Source organism: Hyaena hyaena, unplaced genomic scaffold (genome assembly GCF_003009895.1).
Source record: "Hyaena hyaena isolate Hyena2069 unplaced genomic scaffold, ASM300989v1 scaffold_1040, whole genome shotgun sequence".
Classification (NCBI taxonomy): Eukaryota; Metazoa; Chordata; class Mammalia; order Carnivora; family Hyaenidae; genus Hyaena; species Hyaena hyaena.
In genome coordinates this window covers 431,181-439,037 of record NW_024081670.1, presented here as the reverse complement: position 1 = coordinate 439,037, position 7,857 = coordinate 431,181, and the positions used below count along the sequence as shown (strand labels likewise).

Genomic DNA, 7,857 nt, shown 5'->3' with positions numbered 1-7,857 from the left:
GGAGGAGGGCACTTGTGGGGATGAGCACTGGGTGTTATATGGAAACCAATTTGACGATAAACTATTTGTAAAAAAAAAAAAAAAAAGAAAGGGAAAAAAAATAAAGTAAGCATTCTATATTCCGGCTATAGAAAAAAAAAAAAAAAAGAAGAAGTATAACTTTAAATACAATCGATTTAAAAAAATAATTTGTAAACGTACCTTATAATATAGGCAGTCATCCTTTTATAAATGTGAACTTCATTCTACCTTCACTTTTATTCATTCTACAATGTTGCCTTATAACCTCCTTTTGAAGAAGTTTTAGTAGCTGTCACATGGTGCACAGCCCTTGAGAGAAAAGGTCCAGTTTGAGGCCAAAGCTATGTGGAGAATGGCATCAGAAGCAATGCCTGGCTATGACCTTTGAAACCCCTCTTGCTCCCTTTCCCCTAACCCTCACAGTAAATGCTGTAGCTACTCTGAATCCATGTCAAGCATACTCCCAACCCATACTCCCTGGAGTCCAGGGTTACATCTGAGGTCCTGTGGTTTAATAGTATAAAGTGGACTGATGACTATATGGGTATCCCTTCACCCATCCCAGGCTTCCCCCACCTCACCCACACTATTCTACCATTCATTCTCCAAACTCTTCAACTCTACCTCTGATTCCTCCATTCACTGCCACAGGCTGAGTAACCTAGGTTGAAGTCAACTGCCCAGTGCCTTTTTGGACAGTGCTGCCATATGATGAGAGAATAACACTTTTCTCCAGTCCCTGCTTTAGATCCCCAGCACTGACAAAAAATTTTACAGATGATGGGTTCTTTTGACAACATCAGATAAAAAGGTGGCATTCAGTCATGGGCAATTGTTGATCCATTGGGCCAATCCGTGATAGTCACCTGCCTCAGAAATCATGTTCTGCCAAGTTCAAGACACTTAGGAATATTCTCACTACCCACTAGGCTATAGTTAGGGATCTTAGAATATTTTAGCTGTTAGAAACTGGAACCACCACTTTCCTCCTATTGTTGAACTTTCAAGCACTTGGCTATCTACTTGGCTTCATGATATGTGAATAATGAAGGTAGAAAAAGGTTCAAATCAGTATCAAAATTAAGAACCTCTGCTTAGAGAACCACAAGTAAACATTACAAGATTAAATGGTACCACGTCTTCTGTCCCTCATAAAGAACGTGGAATGTTGTCTTCTGAGGGCAATAACTTTCAACAATTTGATATAAAATTTTCCATTCACTTTGAAAAGATCTTGCTCAATGCCATCTAGGCTATACATAATCAGCATATGCTAAAATCATTTATCTTTATATACCAAGTGATGGACAAACTTATTTTGTTTAATTTTTTATAACTAGAACTCTTAATGGTATTTTCCATGTCACAAATGACTGGCTGGCCAAAACCAGTATTGTAATGGATTGATTGGTAAAGCTTTGGGGAGGGAAGACAGAATATTAAATGTTAATCAGGAAATGTGAAGCTTCTACCTTGTTAGAAAATCTAAATTTAATTCACATGAACTCTTGGCATACTGATAATACTGATATTAATACCAATACTAATGGTGATAAAAATCCCAACATATATCATCAATAATAACTATTACCACCATTTGTTGAAAGCCTGGTGTGTGCCAGTTATTGTATTAGGTACTTTTATCTATTAGTTCATTTACTCCTCACTATTATTATCCCCATACCTCACATAAGAAAACAAAGACTCAAAGAGTACGGCAAGCAATTAGTGGACTGGGCATTTTAACAAGGCCCACCAAACACAAAGCCCTTGTTCTTTCCACCACACAGCATGCAAAATGTCAAGATTTTTCCCAATATGGCACTATTTCAGAAATATGAATATAGGAAAATAGGGTATTTTTTTTTTTTACATTTCCAGGTAGGTTTTCCCTGAACTAATCAGACTTCCTAGATGGAGTATATTAAAAGCCCAAAAATAATTTGCAGTGGAGCATAGCCTGTTATTTTATGTTCTACAAAGCGAATACAAGGATGTAGAGTATATGTCTTCATTCATGGTAATAATTAGTAAACATATAGTCCATATATCCCCTCAATATCCTCCTACAATGTTCAGCCACTTTAAGAACGTTACTTGAAGAAAGAAAAGACTAGTAACTACAACAAAATAGAAATGAGGAAGATATGGCAGCAACATAGTTCAGGAATTATATCCTCAGGCATTTTGTAGATTGAATTTTTCCAGTGTTGGCAAATATATGCTTTCCTTCTTTTCCTTGTTATGGTAGACATTACTAATCATCACAACATTCTTTCCCACTGAGCCCAAATGCTGCCAAAGTATCCTTTTTAAGACCATATTTTGACAACCACTGCCAATGAACTGTACTTAGCATGTGATAAGAAATCCATTTCTGACCCTATATTATTTTCTTACAAAAATGGGCTTTCCTTGAGGTTCCCTAATCTATCACTCTGGCTGTAGGGATGATGTACTGGGTGTTTAGAATTATGGGAGATCTTTAAAGCAGTATTATTCCTGCTCTGTCTATTCCTCCTAATGTTAAACACATCTACAATATTGAAATTTTCATTCCTTCTTACTTTCCACAAGTTATCATCCTTATGAGAATTAAATAATCATATCAATTTAAAAATACCTGAAGACTTACTGAAAATAAAAGGCTGATGAAAAGTAATTCATCTTCCCAACAATAGAACACTGTAGAGTCAGATTGTTTGGAACCATGAGATATCACCCAAGCATAAAATAGACACAAAATATATTGCATGGCTCTATGCATTTGAGATTTAATAGCATTTTGAATAAAATCATACTTTAAAAATTTTTAAAGAATATCAAAGTTCTTTTATTAATTTAACTTGTGTTCAAGATTACTATTAGAGCTAATTGTAGAGAGAACAAAGTTTTTGCTTTTTTAAAAATATTTTTATGCTTATTTACCTTTGAGAGACAGAGAGAGAACAGAAGCAGGGGAGGGGCAGAGAGAGAAGGAGACACAGAATCTGATGCAGACTCCAGGGTCCAAGCTGTCAGCCCAGAGCCCAGGGCGGGGCTTGAACCCACGAACCATGAGATCATGACCTGAGCCAAAGTCAGATGTTTAACCGACTGAGCCACCCAGGCACCCCTCTTTTTCATCTGATTAAATAAATTCTTTCTTCAGAGTTTAGGTAGATAATGTATGTATTTGTCAGAGGCCGGCTCCAGCAGGTCCAGGGGTCCCTGAAGGATGGACGGTGTCGGGGGGAGAGAGAGAGAGAGAGAGAGAGAGAGAGAGAGAGAGAGCGCCCCGAGATTCTTTCTGATCACCAGATCTTTCTGATCATCAGATTCTTTCTGATGCCAGGCAGGCATCTCTCCTCTGACTGGAGCTCAACTTTATTTTATCATTAAGTGTTTGGAGGAGGGAACAGAAGTGGCATTTGCCTTAGACAATGGTTTCTGATTACAGACTTTTTTGATATGTAAGAATTTCTTGGAACATAGATTTGTAGAAGACTCATGCATAACTTTTACAAAAGTGATTAAGGTAGGGGATTTAGATGCTTATCCTATGGGGAAGGAAGGCATCTTTAACACACCAGAAAAAGTTTTCAGCATAAAAAGAGTGAAGTTGTCTGTGGGCAGGGGTCAACAGCTTGTTTGTTTAAGGTGGAAGTATCAAGAAAAACAGGTCTTTCAGGGAACACCTTTGCTCTCATAATCACAAAAGAAGAAGTTCCTCAATAGGTTCCTTCACAGGGAGTAATCAGCACATTCAAGGCCAGAAAATGCTCCAAGCAGAAACACCCCCCCAGAAAGTGGGGGTGGATATTTGCCCTTAACTCTAAATTAGGCTCTTTGTCTCAGGGCCAGACTCAAGCCCCTTTTATTATGTTAAGTCTTGGATCTGCAAGGCCCATAGGAAGAGCCTTTTATCCACAATGTTTTCATCTGAAATCTCTTTGGAAAAGGCAGGGACACGCCTTTCCTTATGAGCAATCTGTGTGGGGAATATCGGTCTGATCTGGAATATTGTGAGACCTGGTCAATACCAGCAGCCTCATTTCCAACATGAGCCAGTAGTAGCAGAAGGAGACACCAGTTTTCATTTCTCATGGCAGGAGCTGTACAAATGCTACCATATCCTTGCTGTGACTGCCATCCAGAGAGGCCGGTTCGGCTCCTGGCATGTATTAGAAGATTATTTTATAGATTGACTAAATAGTGTGAAGTGTAATCCCTGGGTTATGAGATCATAAACTCATATAAAAGCTGTGATATTGAGTAAGTTGAATCCAGCAGTTATGTGCTACCTCACTCCACCAATAGCTGCCTCTCCCTCCACTCTGAAACCTATAAAGGCAGAGAGAAGCAAAAATTTTTACAATACAAGGAACAAGTTAAATAAACAATGTTTTCTTTAATAGATTGACCATTATATCAATAGGCATTTACTCTTCAATTTAAGGGAACTAAATGAAAAAAGATCATTCATCATGAGTCAGTCATTATGTAATGGACCAAACTTTTCTATAGAGAATATTCGAGTCTAAATCTTCACTTATTTAATAAATTCCTAAAACACTTTCAGCATTGTGATGAGGTCTACAGAAAATAAAAAGATATCTGAGATAATGGTCCCAGCCATCAGGGAATTTTAACTTAACTATTTAAAAAAAAATTCTTCTGTCTTACGGATTTTTCCCAAGGAAGTAATTCAACTAAAGCAAAAAGATACATGTTTTAACACTGCGTAGTCATCTGTAATAAAAGAATCTTGCGAGCCATCTAGGAGTCTAACTTCAGGGAATCAAATTATTAAGCATCAACATATAGAATATTATATACTCATTTAATGTTTGAATACTATTAAAACATGTAAAATATTAAGAAGTGAAATAAAAGCAATATAAAATAGAATGGACCCTATCTGTACAGTTCTGCTAACCATATAAAAATGTAAGAATTGGGGGAAGATGTAAGAGCTGGGGTAAAAAGGCAAGAGAAAAGCCGTTAAGCATGTGATGGCTTCATGTTAAAACAAGATCTTACCTTGCAATAGTATTTCTCAAAGTACAACCTTTCTTGAATTATTTTCAACAAATATATTACTGTTATATTTGAATCATAAATATAAAATGTGGAAAACTTTTGAGCATAAAAATCTTGCTTTTTACTGGCAGTTTTGATACCTACTGATTAGCTATATGAGAACTTTCTAAATTAAAAGACTAGTACTTTTGTGAACTCAAAGGGTTCATTAGAGTAAAGAATTATTGGCCCTCTCAGGGTTACTTAATTGTATACATTTAGATGTATTACAAGTATATATTTATTGAACTTTAAGCTGTATCATTACCTATTCTACCTATATTCCAGTCCTGTCTCTAAAATAAATTGACCATTATTTATACATTTAGAATTTCCTAACTTTACCCCTTCCTCATTTTTCTGAGGAAAGTTGTAGACCCTTGACCTTCTGTTCTACAATATGTACTATTTTTTTCAATGTGAGCTGCAGATTTTGCTGTAAAGACATTTCTCAGGTGGGCAGTTCCCACTAATCACCAAATAGCAGAAATTTCTAAGTGCTCAGCAAATAGCAGACTGAATTTATCATTGTACATGGTTGATAAGAAAGGGCACTTATTGTTTATTAGGTAATATTCCAGAGAATTCATGTGAGGGTGATGGTACCCAGCCCTCAAAGGCAGAAAATAGCAGCATTTTTCAACTTCATTATAAGATAAGGTGAAAGAAAAGTTATTGCACAGTGGCTGTGAACAATGAGGGGACCCTGACCTTACTAAATCAACTGCCAATGCAGTCATAGAAAGGCCAAAGAGTAACTAGGTTACTAAAGATGTGTAGAAAGAAAGGGAATTATGATATTGAGACATTCTGGGAGCAAATAGTAAATGCTTTTCAACAGAGAAATAGGCCATTTAAGTCTTTTAGTATACAGAATGTCCTTCCCCGACCTTTCTATACTAAGGACATAAAATTAGCAAATTACATTTTCACTCACCAATTACATGAAATTGTGAAATCTCGAGAGTTATTCCAGAGTTATCTCAGGAGATTGAAGTGGAAGTCATCTAACTTTGTGAATCAAGAATGGGATAGGAGTATGAAGGGAATGTCACTTAAATATGTTCTTTTAATTTTGTTCAGTCTCAACAAACTTCTTTGATAAGTGACTAAAAGGTACGGGAGCCACATTGTTTTAAAACAGGACATTTAGTTTTCTAGCATGTGTGGCTCTATTTATATAAAAGCAATAAGGGTACCCTGGTCATTTTGATATTTAAACTTAGTGAACTTACTACAGCAGTATTTCTTACACTATGTTTTATAGAAACTGGTGAGACAATTTAGGAAAATAATTCAGAAGCTATTCCTAATCCTCTTATTTGTTCATATTGCACATTAAAATAGTGAAGACTTGGAGAAATGCTATAATTAAAAATTCTGTTTAACTTTGTTTGCAATGGATATCTTTATTATTTTGTATTTTATATGAATTTTTGCTTATTTTATAGTACTCATTGATATTAATACCTTTAGGAAACAAAAAATATAGCAATAATTAAAAGTATTTATTGTAGATGCTATGATAGGTTTTCAACCTTTGGACACAACTAACCTTCGTTAGGGTCAAATCATGAATCGTTCTGATACTAATTTGAATGAATCAGCCTACAATCAAAATATCATTGCAATTTATTGTATAAAAGAAGAACATGTAGCTTTTAAAAGTCTCCCAAGTTGGAAAAACAGCAACAGGATTGAGTACTAGTAAAAAGGGTACAGGTCACTGTTAAGGTAACCAGACTCAATATGGACCACTTTGTAGTTACCAGATACGTGCATATAGCTTATGTAAATTCCAAATATATATTAAAAGCAAAAGCCCTCTTTTTCCTCATTATCTCTCTTCACCTTTATCCCCACCTTCAACTAGACCCCAGCTTAGAAAAAGGGAAGTCAGTGTAGCAATCAAAGAAAAACCAAGGAATTGAACCTGAGGCCTTTAGTAGAGACTCTGTTGTGAAAACTAACAAGGGCCCCTTTTGGAGTCTCCATGAGTTGCTCAGTAGGCAACTTGCATGGCCATGCAGAATGTCTCTGACTTTTGTGTACCTAAAGACCCAAGGCCTGGTAATTTAAGGGTAAATTAAAGAATTTTATGGGTAATTTCATTTATTAGATATTTTTATTTTTTACCTTAGGTACAAATATTACAACGTAACTCCCATTCTCATATATTTTTAACAGAACCATACCAGAATCATATAGCATGTATACTCCATTCTGCTTCACAGTGGAGGAATTCTTATTTTATGTGGTTTCATTATAACTGTTCATATACTATCAATTTCTAGTTAAAGCTGAAATAGTTCAAATATGAATGGTAAAAACTATTATGATGAAGTATTCCAAGTATGAGTGTTAAAAACTATGGATCTAGTTAAGTCTCTATGGATTCCATCATTCGTTAATTTTATAAAAAATTAAAAGTGAAGTAAATGAAAGTTGGATTATCCTTCAGTATTCTAATAAAAATAATTCAATGGTTCACCTCTAATGGGAATACTTTTCATTACTTAGAAAATACTGATTTGACTCAAATACCAAACATAAAAAAGGTTACTGCTTTACTATTTAATATAAACTCTAGACCTAATAATTTCTAAATGATATATTTATTACCCTAGAGGGCTAAAAATCACACTTATTACTATACTATAATAGCACTTTTACTGCCAGGTATTTTGTAAAACTATATAAAATATTTTTAACAGTTTTCATGTATTTCTGTAAGGAGAATAATATAGTTTATTGGCTGAGTCAGTTAAATACACA

At 35.2% G+C, this 7,857-nt stretch overlaps 1 protein-coding gene across 1 annotated transcript in view; it reads left to right on the top strand.

Moving 5' to 3' along the window:
• Window positions 1-7,857, top strand: part of EPHA6 (EPH receptor A6) — a gene marked incomplete at its 5' end in the record, with an annotated part of 201,122 nt that overhangs the window by 191,022 nt on the left and 2,243 nt on the right. The window lies entirely within an intron of this gene.